The sequence below is a fragment of the Delphinus delphis genome, chromosome 6 (genome assembly GCF_949987515.2).
Source record: "Delphinus delphis chromosome 6, mDelDel1.2, whole genome shotgun sequence".
Taxonomy (NCBI): domain Eukaryota; kingdom Metazoa; phylum Chordata; class Mammalia; order Artiodactyla; family Delphinidae; genus Delphinus; species Delphinus delphis.
Window position 1 is genome coordinate 85,491,721 of NC_082688.1, and position 15,046 is coordinate 85,506,766.

Sequence of the window (15,046 nt, forward strand, 5' to 3'; positions counted from 1 at the left end):
TCAGTTGACCGTTTCAAGTAACTTGTTTTTGTTGTCCTTGTTGCTGATAGAGAGAAATCAAGTAGAGGGATTAGTTTAATTACTAGATGATATACTTGTAATTTTCTGGTCATCTGAATGCAGATAATAATAATACTAACATGTAAGTGTGTTTTCCTTCTTAAGAATTCAAAGACATTTCCTGTACTTGTTTGACTATTCATATATTCATGAAGATCTTTCTTCATATATAGTATAGAAGAAAACTTCTCCTGCCCTGGTTGAATTATCACAGATTATTAGCTGGGGGGAAGAAAAAACAGAAAAAATGTAGACATAAATGTGAATATTTCCACTTCATTTTCTCATTTTTAAAATGACCAGAATGAGAGCAATTTTATGAATGGATGTACTTTTCAAATCAGAAAAACATGAAAATCTAAGGCAATTGGAAGTCATAGTTTAGTTCTGCTGCCCACATTTTCCACGCAGTATGAAACCTTACTTACTAATCAAACACCTACTGACAAAGTCATTGAGATCATGGATGGATTCAATGGTGTATTAGACATGAGCATGACTTTGAGGAGCTCAGCCTAGCAAAGACGGCCAAAAAATTTTAAAACACTGTAGCAGGCACTCTCATAGCTTTTAAGGTCCACGGGCTATGGAAGCACAGAGAGGAAATCCATTTACTGGCATTTGCTAGGGGGTTTGAGGGGAGAGCAGGATTTCACCAGACATTTAAAGAGGTGAAATGGGAAGGAAGAGCATTGCAGGTGAACAGAACAGCTTGGACAAAGGTACAGAGGCACAGGAGGGCTCCTCATAGGAACATCTAGTAGTCAGGGCAGTATTCCTGGAGCGTACCATTCATGGCAGAGAGAGAGAGATGAGCCTGGAAAGGCCATTTAGGGCCAGTTATGAGGGCGCAGGAAGGTGATGATGATGGAGATGGTGCACCAGAATAAGATACAAGGAACAAAAGAGCCCAGCGATGACACTGTGAAGAACCGAGTAGCTCAACAGCCACAGAAAATCAATCAGAAACCAGCTGCTATCACTTTATACCATGCCAAATAAAACACTTCCTGCCCGGATCCTATAAAGGTTGGAAGGAAGTTGCCGGCTCCAGTAACATCACAAGTGGTCATGTGAGCACTTCTTCCACTTCCTGTTAAATTGCCTGGAAAGGATTTCTTCTTCCATTAATGGATCTTTCTGGTGCTACTCAGAAGATGTGAACTCTTTGAAACTATAATGTATATTGTATAAAACAATAAAGTGTGAATTTTAAAATCTCACTCTTAAGAATCCCATACCACATCCAGTGTTTTTGGTCTATGGTCAGTGGTCCCTGGAGCTGCGTCAGACACCATCCTGACAACTTACACAGCCAAGGAGAGGCAGACAAATCCTGGTGTCATCATCTGGAGAGAACTACTTGTGCTGAATGGCCCAAAGAAAATGTCTAGACTGGAAAATATGTCCCTTTCACAATCCACCCAAATTTAGTTAACCTCTCTGGATGTTGTTAGTGCCTGATCTTCTTTGGCCAAAGTATTTAAATGTACCTATATAACTGACTGCAGCTGGAAACTAACAATGGATACGTATAATAGTTAAGTGGATGAATCATCAAGGCTGCAGAATGTGTTACAAGACACTTACACAGCATTCTGGCTATTTTAAAGCAGGCATGTAAACACTGGCAAGCAATGTACCATAGAAAACTATCTTTGCCTCAAGTAGATATCTTAGACAAAATTGAGAAGAGATTACTTTGATGAAGTCTCTTTTTAAATTTTTTAACGTTTTCACTGGAGTATAATTGCTTTACAGTGGTGTGTTACTTTCTGCTTTATAACAAAGTGAATCAGTTACACATATACATATATCCCCATATCTCTTCCCTATTGGGTCTCCCTCCCTCCCACCCTCCCTATCCCACACTACTAGCTGGTCACAAAGCATGGAGCTGATCTCCCTGTGCTATGCGACTGCTTCCCGATAGCTATCTATTTTACATTTGGTAGTGTATATATGTCCATATATACGCTACCATTCTCTCACTTTATCCCAGCTTACCCTTCCCCCTCCCCACGTCCTCAAGTCCATTCTCTAGTAGGTCTGCATCTTTATTCCTGTCTTGCCCCTAGATTCTTCATAACCTTTTTTTTTTTTTTAGATTCCATATATACGTGTTAGCCTACGGTATTTGATTTTCTCTCTCTGACTTATTTCACTCCGTATGACAGATTCTAAGTCCATCCACCTCACTACAAATAACTCAATTTCGTTCCTTTTTATGGCTGAGTAATATTCCATTGTATATATGTGCCACATCTTCTTTATCTATTCATCTGTCGATGGACACTTAGGTTGCTCCCAATCCTGACTATTGTAAATAGAGCTGCGATGAACATTGTGGTACATGACCCTTTTTGAATTATGGTTTTCTCAGGGTATATGCCCAATAGTGGGATTGCTGGGTCATATGGTAGTTCTATTTTAGTTTTTTAAGGAACCTCCATATTGTTCTCCATAGTGGCTATCAATTTACATTCTCACCGACAGTGTTGAGGGCTCCCTTTTCTCCACACCCTCTCCAGCATTTATTGTTTGTAGATTTTTTGATGATGGCCATTCTGACCAGTGTGAGATGATATCGCATTGTAGTTTTGATTTGCATTTCTCGAATGATTAGTGATCTTGAGCATTCTTTCATGTGTTTGTTGGCAATTTGTATATCTTCTTTGGAGAAATGTCTATTTGGGTCTTCTGCCCATTTTTGGATTGGGTTTTTTGTTTTTTTGATATTGAGCTGCATGGGCTGCTTGTACATTTTGGAGATTAATCCTTTGTCAGTTGCTTCATTTGCAAATATTCTCTCCCATTCTGAGGGTTGTCATTTCGTCTTATTTATGGTTCCCATTGCTGTGCAAAAGCTTTTAAGTTTCATTAGGTCCCATTTGTTTACTTTTGTTTTTATTTCCATTTCTCTAGGAGGTGGGTCAAAAAAGATCTTGCTGTGATTTATGTCATAGAGTGTTCTGCCTACGTTTTCCTCTAAGAGTTTGATAGTGTCTGGCCTTACATTTAGGTCTTTAATCCATTTTGAGTTTATTTTTGTGTATGGTGTTAAGGAGTGTTCTAATTTCATTCTTTTACATGTAGCTGTCCAGTTGTCCCAGCACCATTTATTGAAGAGGCTGTCTTTTGTCCATTGTATATTCTTGCCACCTTTATCAAAGATAAGATGACCATATGTGCATGAGTTTATCTCTGGGCTTTCTATCCTGTTCCATTGATCTATATTTCTGTTTTTGTGCCAGTACCATACTGTCTTGATTACTGTAGCTTTGTAGTATAGTCTGAAGTCAGGGAGCCTGATTCCTCCAGCTCCATTTTTCTTTCTCAAGATTACTTTGGCTATTCGGGGTCTTTTGTGTTACCATACAAATTGTGAAATTTTTGTTCTAGTTCTGTGAAAAATGACAGTGGTAGTTTGATAGGGATTGCATTGAATCTGTAGATTACTTTGGTTAGTATAGTCATTTTCACAATGTTGAATCTTCCAATCCAAGAACATGGTATATCTCTCTATCTATTTGTATCATCTTTAATTTCTTTCATCAGTGTCTTATAATTTTCTGCATACAGGTCTTTTGTCACGTTAGATAGGTTTATTCCTAGGTATCTTATTCTTTTTCTTGCAGTGGTAAATGGGAGTGTTTTCTTAATTTCACTTTCGGATTTTTCATCATTAGTGCATAGGAATGCAAGAGATTTCTGTGCATTAATTTTGTATCCTGCTACTTTACCAAATTCATAGATTAGCTCTAGTAGTTTTCTGGTAACATCTTTAGGATTCCGTATGTATATAGTATCATGTCATATGCAAACAGTGACAGCTTTACTTCTTCTTTTCCGATTTGGATTCCTATTATATCTTTTTATTCTCTGATTGCTGTGGCTAAAACTTCCAAAACTATGTTGAATAATAGTGGTGAGAGTGGGCAACCTTGTCTTGTTCCTGATCTTAGTGGAAATGGTTTCACTTTTTCACCATTGAGGAGATGTTCGCTGTGGGTTTGTCATCTATGGCTTTTATTATGTTGAGGTAAGTTCCCTCTATGCCTACTTTCCAGAGGGTTTTTATCATAAATGGGTGTTGAATTTTGTCGAAAGCTTTCTCTGCATCTACTGAGATGATCATATGTTTTTTCTCCTTCAATTTGTTAATATGGTGTATCACGTTGATTGATTTGCGTATATTGAAGAATCCTTGCATTCCTGGGATAAACCCCACTTGATCATGGTGTATGATCCATTTAATATGCTGTTGGATTCTGTTTGCTAGTATTTTGTTGAGGATTTTTGCATCTATGTTCATCAGTGATATTGGCCTGTAGTTTTCTTTATTTGTGACATCTTTGTTTGGTTTTGGTATCAGGGTGATGGTGGCCTCTTAGAATGCGTTTGGGAGTGTTCCTTCCTCTGCTATATTTCGGAAGAGTTTGAGAAAGATAGGTGTTAGCTCTTCTCTAAATGTTTGATAGAATTCGCCTGTGAAGCCATCTGGTCCTGGGCTTTTGTTTGTTGGAAGGTTTTTAATCAAAGTTTCAATTTCAGCACTTGTGATTTTTCTGTTCATATTTTCTATTTCTTCCTGGTTCAGTCTCGGAAAGTTGTTCATTTCTAAGATTTTGTCCATTTCTTCCACATTGTCCATTTTATTGGCATATAGCTGCTTGTAATAATCTCTCATGATCCTTTGTATTTCTGCAGTGTCAGTTTTTACTTCTCCTTTTTCATTTCCCATTCTATTGATTTGAGTCTTCTCCCTTTTTTTCTTAATGAATCTGGCTAGTGGTTTATTAATTTTGTTTATCTTCTCAAAGAACCAGCTTTTACTTTTATTGATCTTTGCTATTGTTTCCTTCATTTCTTTTTCATTTATTTCTGATCTGATCTTTATGATTTCTTTCCTTCTTCTAACTTTGGGGGGTTTTTGTTCTTCTTTCTCTAATTGCTTTAGGTGTAAGGTTAGGTTGTTTATTTGAGATGTTTCTGTTTCTTAAGGTAGGATTGTATTGCTATAAACTTCCTTCTTAGAACTGCTTTTGCTGCATCCCATAGGTTTTGGGTCGTCATGTTTTCATTGTCTTTGTTTCTAGATATTTTTTGATTTCCTCTTTGATTTGTTCAGTGATCTCTTGGTTATTAAGTAGTGTATTATTTAGCCTCCATGTGTTTGTATTTTTCACAGATTTTTTCCTGTAATTGATATCTAGTCTCATAGTGCTGTGGTCAGAAAAGATACTTGATATGATTTCAATTTTCTTAAATTTACTGAGGCTTGATTTCTGACCCAAGATGTGATCTATCCTGGAGAATGTTCCATGAGCACTTGAGAAGAAAGTGTATTGTCTTGTTTTTGGCTGGAATGTCCTATAAATATCAATTAAGTCCATCTTGTTTAATGTATCATTTAAAGCTTGTGTTTCCTTATTTATTTTCATTTTGGATGATCTGTCCATTGGTGAAAGTGGGGTGTTAAATTCCCCTACTATGACTGTATTACTGTCGATTTCTCCTTTTATGGCTGTTAGTATTTGCCTTATGTATTGAGGTGCACCTATGTTAGGTGCATAAATATATACAATTCTTATATCTTCTTCTTGGATTGATCCCTTGATCATTATGTAGTGTCCTTCTTTGTCTCTTGTAATATTCTTTGTTTTAAAGTCTATTTTGTCTGATATGGGAATTGCTACTCCAGCTTTCTTTTGATTTCCATTTGCATGGACTATCTTTTTCCATCCCCTCACTTTCAGTCTGTATGTGTCACTAGGTCTGAAGTGGGTCTCTTGTAGACAGCATATATATGGGTCTTGTTTTTGTATCTATTCAGCCAGTCTGTCTTTTGGTGGGAGCATTTAATCCATTTACATTTAACGTAATTATCAATATGTATGTTCCTATTACCATTTTCTTAATTGTTTTGGGTTTGTTATTGCAGGTCTTTTCCTTCTCTTGTGTTTCTTGCCTAGAGAAGTTCCTTTAGCATTTGTTGTAAAGGTGGTTTGGTGTTGATGAATTCTCTTAACTTTTGCTTGTCTCTAAAGGTTTTAAATTTCTCCAACAAATCTGAATAAGATCCTTGCTGGGTAGAGTAATCTTGGTTGTAGGTTTTTCCTGTTCATCACTTTAAATATGTCCTGCCACTCCCTTCTGGCTTGCAGAGTTTCTGCTGAAAGATCAGCTGCTAACCTTATTGGGATTCCCTTGTATATTATTTGTTGCTTTTCCCTTGCTGCTTTTAATATTTTTTCTTTATGTTTAATTTTTGATAGTTTGATTAATATGTGTCTTGCCATGTTTCTCCTTGGATTTATCCTGTATGGAACTCTCTGTGCTTCCTGGATTTGATTAACTATTTCCTTACCCATATTAGGGAAGTTTTCAACTATAATCCATTCAAATATTTTCTCAGTCCCTTTCTTTTTCTCATCTTCTTCTGGGACCCCTATAATCCGATTGTTGGTGTGTTTAATATTGTCCCAGAGGTCTCTGAGACTGTCCTCAATTCTTTTCTTTCTTTTTTCTTTATTCTGTTCTGCAATATTTTATCTTCCAGGTCACTTATCCATTCTTCTGCCTCAGTTATTCTGCTATTGTTTCCTTCTAGAGAATTTTTAATTTCATTTATTGTTTTGTTCATGATTGTTTGTTTGCTCTTTATTTCTTCTAGGTCCTTGTTAAACATTTCTTGTATTTCCTCCGTTCTATTTCCAAGATTTTGGATCACCGTTACTGTCATTATTCTGAATTCTTTTTCAGGTAGACTGCCTATTTCCTCTTCATTTGTTAGGTCTGGTGGGTTTTTACCTTCTCCTTCATCTGCTGTGTGTTTCTTTGTCTTCTCATTTTGCTTAACTTACTCTGTTTCGTGTCTCCTTTTCATAGGCTGCAGCTTCGTATTTCCTGGTTTTTTGGTGTCTTCCCCCAGTGGCTAAGGTTGATTCAGTGGGTTTTATAGGCTTCCTGGTGGAGGGGACTGGTGCCTGTGTTCTGGTGGATGAGGCTGGATCTTGTCTCTCTGGTAGGCAGGTCCACATCTGGTGGTGTGGTTTGGGATGTCTGTGACCTTATGATTTCAGGCAGCCTCTCTACTAATGGGTGCGGTTGTGTTCCTGTCTTGCTAGTTGTCTGTCAGAGGGTGTCCAGCACTGTAGCTTGCTGGTTGTTGAGTGGAGCTGGGTCCTGGCGTTGAGATGGAGATCTCTGGGAGATTTTCGCCTTTTGATATTACGTGGAGCTGGGAGGCCTCCGGTGGACCAATGTCCTGAACTTGGCTCTCCCACCTCAGAGGCACAGCCCTGACATCTGGTTGGAGCAGCAAGAGCCTGTCATCCACACGGCTCAGAATAAAAGGGAGAAAAAAAGAAAGAAAAAAAGAAAAAGATAAAATAAGAAAAAATTAAAAAGTTATTGAAATAAAAAACAAAAAATAATTATCAAAAAAAATTTTTAAATAATTTAAAAAAAGAAAGAACAATCAAACCAAAAAACACATCCACCAATGATAACAAATGCTGAAAACTATACTAAAAAAAAATTTAAAAATATAAAAACGGACAGAGAGAACCCTAGGACAAATGGTAAAAGCAAAGCTATACAGACAAAATAACACACTGAAGCATACACATACACACTCACAAAAAGAGAAAAAGGAAAAAATATATATATATACCATTGTTCCAAAGTCCACCTCCTCAATTTGGGATGATTCGTTGTCTACTCAGGTATTCCACAGATGCAGGGTACATCAAGTTGATTGTGGAGATTTAATCCACTGCTCCTGAGGCTGCTGGGAGAAATTTCCCTTTCTCTTCTTTGTTCGCACAGCTCCACGGGTTCAGCTTTGGATTTGGACCCGCCTCTGTGTGTAGGTCGCCTGAGGGCGTCTGTTCTTTGCTCAGACAGGACGGGGTTAAAGGAGCAGCTGATTCGGGGGCTCTGGCTCACTCAGGCCGGGGGGGAAAGAGGGGTACAGAGTGCGGGGCGAGCCTGAGGCAGCAGAGGCCAGCGTTACGTTGCACCAGCCTGAGGCACGCCGTGCGTTCTCCCGGGGAAGTTGTCCCTGGATCCCGGGACCCTGGCAGTGGCGGGCTGCACAGGCTCCCGGGAGGGACGGTGTGGATAGTGACCTGTGCTCGCACACAGGCCCCTTGGTGGCGGCAGCAGCAGCCTTAGTGTCTCATGCCTGTCTCTGGGGTCCGCGCTAGTAGCCGCAGCTTGCGCCCCTCTCTGGAGCTCCTTTAAGCAGCGCTCTTAATCCCCTCTCCTCGGGCACCAGGAAGCAAAGAGGCAAGAAAACGTCTCTTGCCTCTTCGGCAGGTCCAGACTTTGTCCCGGACTCCCTCCCGGCTAGCTATGGCGCACTAGCCCCCTTAGGCTGTGTTCACGCCACCAACCCCAGTCCTCTCCCTACGCTCCGACCGAAGCCCGAGCCTCAGCTCCCAGCCCCTGCCCGCCCCGGCGGGTGAGCAGACAAGCCTCTCGGGCTGGTGAGTGCTGGTCAGCACCGATCCTCCGTGCGGGAATCTCTCCACTTTGCCCTCCGCACCCCTGTTACTGCGCTCTCCTCCGTGACCCCGAAGCTTCCCCCTCCGCCACCTGCAGTCTCCGCCCGCGAAGAGGCTTCCTAGCGTGTGGAAACCTTTCCTCCTTCACAGCTCCCTCCCACTGGTGCAGGCTCCGTCCCTATTTTTTTGTCTCTGTTTTTTCTTTTGCCCTACCCAGGTACGTGGGGAGTCTCTTGCCTTTTGGGAGGTCTGAGGTCTTCTGCCAGCATTCAGTAGGTGTTCTGTAGGAGTTGTTCCACAGGTAGATGTATTTCTGATGTATTTTGGGGGAGGAAGGTGATCGAGGTGAAGTCTTTAAGTCATTAACAGCTTTTACCTTTCTTAGTTGGTCAAATAGAGATTTAACTTAAATTGCTAAGGTGTTTAGTTCAAGATACTTTATCTCTTCTCTGCTGCTCCTAATTCAGAAGGGATTTATTGCCCCAATTTTGTATCTTTGTAACCTTCATTCCAAATGGTTTAAGACTTTCTGTAAAACCCAACAACTTTCCTATGCTTTTTCTTTTCTTTTTTTTTTTTTTTTTTGCAGTACGCGGGCCTCTCACTGCTGCGGCCTCTCCCGTTGCGGAGCACAGGCTCCGGACGCGCAGGCTCAACAGCCATGGTCCACGGGCCCAGCTGCTCCACGGCATGTGGGATCTTCCCGGACCGGGGCACGAACCCGTGTCCCTTGCATCGGCAGGCGGACTCTCAACCACTGCGCCACCAGGGAAGCCCTCCTATGCTTTTTCAATGAAGGAGCCAACACAGTAACGGGAGAAAAGCTGTGTAGCTGGCACTTCTATCTCATTTGATGTTGCTTTAGAATAAAGGACAGAAAAAATGATAAAAGCCCATAAGATCCCAGCAGAGGGGCCAGATGACAGTATTTGCTAAGCCACATTTGTTCATCAAATCTATAAAGGAGGTATAGTCAGTGGAGGAATGGGAAGGTAAAAGGATTACTAACATGATTCTGTCAAGTTGTAATCACACTGCTGCCTTCAGAATGCACTGGGATAGGTGGAATTAACTCCACTCCAGAAGTGAAGAACTGAATGCGGTAAAGGAAGACACTATTTTTTGGTTTGGGCCCAGAAATGTTCAATGGGAAATGGTGATTGGAAAGGTAGCATCTAAGGCTACCATTCTGGTGCTGTAGCTGATATTCTTATTGATTAAGATGCCATTTCAATCTTCATAGCTCTCATTCTCAACATCACAAATTGGAAGGAGCTTTGGACTGAGGCAGAAGCCATGGTGGGTAGACCCAGATATGTTACCAACTCAAGACAAGAAATATATGGTCATTCATGGAAGCTCTTTGGATTCCTTGCTCGGAAAGTACAAACAGTCATATCTGCCCTAATGACTGACCCCCTCCCTGGGTGGTTGGGAAGTTCACGTGGGCTGACCTAGGGTGTGCACCCGGTGAAACAGTGCTATAAACACCAGTGTACCCCTAGCACTTGGGCCACCATTCCTTCTCTGCCCTCACTGAGCCTCCAAATGACTGCACCTCTCAGACTTCTCTCCCTGCAGCCACCTGCCCACAGGCCCCCTGAGGATGCAGAAGAATGAGGGAAGAGAAGGAGGGACCCAGTTCTTCTCTGTTTATATTTCTCTTAGCCAAGGCACAGGGTTACCGAAGAGTTTTTTCCTGTTGGAAAGGCAATAAAAATTAATTTTAAATAATGATTTCTATTTAGGCATTTAAAGAGAGATATGGTTAATAATTTACTAGTCTAAGATGAAAAAAGAACTAAACTAGACATCTCTGAACTTTTCACTTCCTAATCTATTTTCAACTAACATCAACAAATAATGTTGAATTCAATTAGACATTAGCAGTTTAAATGAATATCAAACATCAAATTTCTAGACACTAACCATTTTTTTTAAAATCTAATCTGAGGGAAAAAAATTATATCTACTCAAAAAAATTTGGAGTACTAGACCAGATAACTACCCTAAATAAATGGTGACTGAAACCATACATTTTTAAAGAAAGATTTCCCCAGAGGGATAAACACTGTAAGTCTTTGAAAGTGTTTATTTTGTATGGAATGGCTTGGGGCATATAGTTTAGTAGAGACAAGGTCCCTCCCAGCAGAGCAGAGAAACAAACTCTCCATACAGAAAAGTGGTGACAATGTGATTCAGTTTTATATATATATAATTTTTTCAGATTCTTTTCCATTATAGGTTATTACAAGATATTGAATATAGTTCCCTGTGCTATACAGTAAATCCTTGTTGTTTATCTATTTTATGTATAATGGTGTGTATTTGTTAATCCCATACTCCAAATTTATCTCTCCCCCCAATTTCTCCTTTGGTAACCATAAGTATGTTTGCTATGTCTGTGAGTCTGTTCTGTTTTGTAAATAAGATTATTTGTATTATATTTTAGATTCCACATGTAAGTGTTGTAATATTTGTCTTTGTCTGACTTATTTCGCTTAGTATGATAATCTCTAAGCCCATCCATGTTGTGGCAAATGGCAATATTTCATTCTTTTTTATGGCTGAGAATATACCATTACATATACATACCACATCTTCTTTATCCTTTCATCTGTTGATGGACACTTACGTTGCTTCCATGGCTTGGCTGTTGTAAATAGTGCTGCTATGAACATGGGGGTACATATATCTTTTCAAATTAGAGTTTTCATTTTTTCCAGATATATGCCTAAGAGTGGGATTCCTGGATCATATGGTAGCTCCATTTTTAGTTTTTCAGTCTCCGTACTGTTCTCCACAGTGGCTGAACCAATTTACATTCCCATCAACAAAGTAGCAGGGTTCCCTTTTCTCCACACCCTCTCCAGCATTTATTATTTGTAAATGAGGGCCAAAAAATGCTATTTAAACCCCATGTCAGCTGAGTATTTTAGAATAATTTAAAGAAGAAGAAAGTAAGGCCAGATTGGTAAATAGGCTTCTCAACAGCTCATCCTGAGTTCAGACAGCTTTGCTCTGCTGGAGTGGCAGCCCCGTGGCTTTCAGTGAAACCAAGCTGCAGGCACTGGTGAAGGGGAGGAGTTGAAGGTCAACCTTTCCTTTCCCAGCTGCTTTTCAGAGGGAGGCCTACTGTCTCCCCCTTTTTTCTAAGCATCAACAAGCACAGATATTTAGTAGTCCTATTTTGGGCACAGCTCTAGGATCAATAGAAAGATTCTTGGATACTTTATGCAGATGTGCTTTTTTTTTCCCCAGAGAAAAGGAAGAAATCTGCCCAATATCTTGATACAGGTTTCTATACTTTACAATGTAACATTTTTTGCCTTGATCTCTGACATTTTTATGCTAACAAAGTTTCTTTTGAGGTTGTACAATTTACATAGAGTAAAATTCACACATCTTAAATGTAGAGCTCCTTAAGTTTTGACAAAAGCATACACCCATGGAATTATGCCCAGATCGAGATATAGGAATTCCCATAGTCCTAGAAAGTTCCCTCAGGTCCCCTTCCAGTCAATACTTCCCCTTGAGGTAACCACTGTTCTGATATCACTACAGATTCATTTCCCCTGTTCTTGGACTTCATATAATAGAATTATATAATATGTCCTTTTACATAGGCCTTCTTTTGCTTGACATAGTGTGTTTGAGATTCATCTATATTGTTGCATGTAAAAGGAATTTGTTCTTTTTTTAATTGTTGAGTCTGAATATACTACAGTGTGTTTATCCATTCTCCTGTGGATGGACACCTGTTCATCTGTTTCTGCTTTGGAGCGATTATCAGTAAAACTACTATGAACAGTCTCACTTGGGTAAATATTGATACCTAAAGCTGGAATTGCAGAGTCAGTGGATAGGTGTATGGCTAATGTTATGAGGAACTAGTGAATACCTTCCCAGAGGGGTTTTTTCCATTTTACACTCCCGCTAGCAATGTGTGAGAGTTCCACTTCTTCCATATCCTCACCAACAATAAGTATTGCACTCCTTTTGAACTGTATCCTTTCTGCTGGGTATGAAATATCATCTCACTGTAATCGCATACAGTTTTTAAGAAAACTTAAGCCATCCTAGCCCCCTTCAAAGGACCTCCTAAATTCTAATAAGGCAAGTAAAGTTATCTGTAACATACAGGTCAAACATATGAGACCATGGATTTTATTTTAAGTTCTGTGGGTATAGTCTTAGGACATGTAGGCCTGATTTTATCAGTTGGGGGGGTATAGTTTAATAATGTTAACTGTACCTTGGCTTTTAACATATAGGCTTACTTACCGCTATAGTTTATGGTTCATTTCACTAATTTAGTAACCTGGCTCATAGGAAGTAAAGAGGTAAGTAGGGATTGTCCGTGAATCAAATCCTTGCATAAATGTTTTCTGAATTAAGCAAGACCTCTGGAAGGATTTTTTGACCTCACAATAAAACAGTATTATATTAGCCCTACTATAGAAGCTAATGCTTTACTTCATCTTCACAACAATCCTATGAAAAATATATAATTTGTATCCTCATTTCCTCAGTGAGAAAACTGAGGCTTAGGGGAGTTACATAAGCTGCCTACCACCCCACAGCTAGAATGGCTGCTCTGCCCCAGCCCTGACTCTGAGCCCACATACTGAGTCTCTCTGTACACCACTCTCACACTGCAGAGAAGTGTTCAAGACAGACGTGAAGAAAGAACACAGGCTGCCTTCATAGAGGTATTTCAAGATAAGCAGGCGGTGCCTAACTGTTTAGAGATATGAAAAGGTGCTTCTAAGTAGAGCAAAATCAATAGAGGGCAAATTCAAGATCTACTGATATACGCTTCTTTGCTTGAAATAGCTGTTTATGTCTCAGTTTTAGGAATATTGCTTAGCTTTCCAGCTGCTAGAGGTGGCCTGGCCATCTTTATGAAAGATGACTAATCCCACCCTACAACGGCAACTCCCTTCCACACATTCCACACAAGGCCCAACATTTCTTATAGGCTTTAATATCAAAGGAATCAGTATCACTATGAAATGTTTTTTTTCAAAGAGTACAAAAGTGTATACCGTTGAAGGTGAGAAAAATAAAATGTTAAGCAGTACATAATGTGCTACCTTTTGTGGAAAAAGAAAAGGAGAGAATAAGAATCTATATTTTCATGTGTTCTCATATACATAAAGAAATTCCAGATGGATGCATAAGAAATGAACAGTAGATTTACATGGGTGGGATGGGGACTGAGATGAAAGAAAACTTTTGTCTATATACCCTCATATATTTGGGGGTGGAGAAAGGTCTCAGTATGTGACTTTTGTAAAAAAGTTACTCAAATTTTTGTTTAAATCAAATAATGGTGAATAACAAAAAAGAACATGAAGTAAAAACTTGATGTGTCCAACATAGGCCATTCTTTCTCATTGCCACAGGTAACTGTTCTATGTGCTACATATTCTCCTAGATTTTCTCTTTATATAAACCTATATTCTTTTATCAAAATACATAGATACAGTTATTTTATTTTATTTTATGTTGGCTTTTAATGGGATCTTCCTATGCACATTGTTCTGGAATTTGCTTTTTGTACTCAGCCATAAATGCTGGACATTTTTCCATGTTTGGACACATGTCAACATAACTAAACAATCCCCAACTGACAAATATTTAGTTTATCTTCCAAAGCTTGCTATCACAAACAGTACTACAATAAAAATATTTGAATATGTGAAGTATGTACATTTAAAAACTGATGAAGATTTCCCAGTAGCTGAACCAAAAATTGTATCAATTTACAAAAGCAAACAAGAAGACCCATTTCTCCACACTCTCACCAACCGTAAATATCATCAGTCTTTTACACTTTCACATAGCTGAGAGGTTAAAAATAGAAAAAGATCTTAATTTGCATCTCCTGGATTATGAGAGAGTGAGCACCTTCTGGTATTTCATCTCTTTTTGCTTATACTGTGAGAACAAGACAGGTCATGAGATGGAATCTATGGTGGGAGCAGGGTCTCTCCTCTGAACTCCTTGACTCAGAATGTTCTCATCACATCAGAGGAGCAAAAGCGATGAGACATAAATTCATCCAAGACAGAGGTTGCAAATCGAAATGCCTTGGAGGGCCCCCAGGAAAATGTAAATAAATGCTGAAGGGGAACAGTAGAGAGTGGTGAGGCCTTTGTTGAGTGCAGGATGCCACCCTGATCTAAAGGATTCACATTTTTTAAAGTGTTAATGATTGTGCAGACCCAATATCTTGTCCCTGACCTAAAATGTTAAAGTCTGATTGTCCAAAGAAATACATCTAAGTACCAGATTTGCGCTTCTGTAGAAAAAGTCCTCATGTTTAAAATTCTAAATTTTTCCTAAATTCTTTTCTTGTTTTAAATTTTAAGTTAAAGTTTTTGTCTTGAGTTTTGTTTCAAAATTAACATAAAACTTAATGTTTAGAAAACACATAAAGTGGGCTTCCCTGGTGGCGCAGTGGTTAA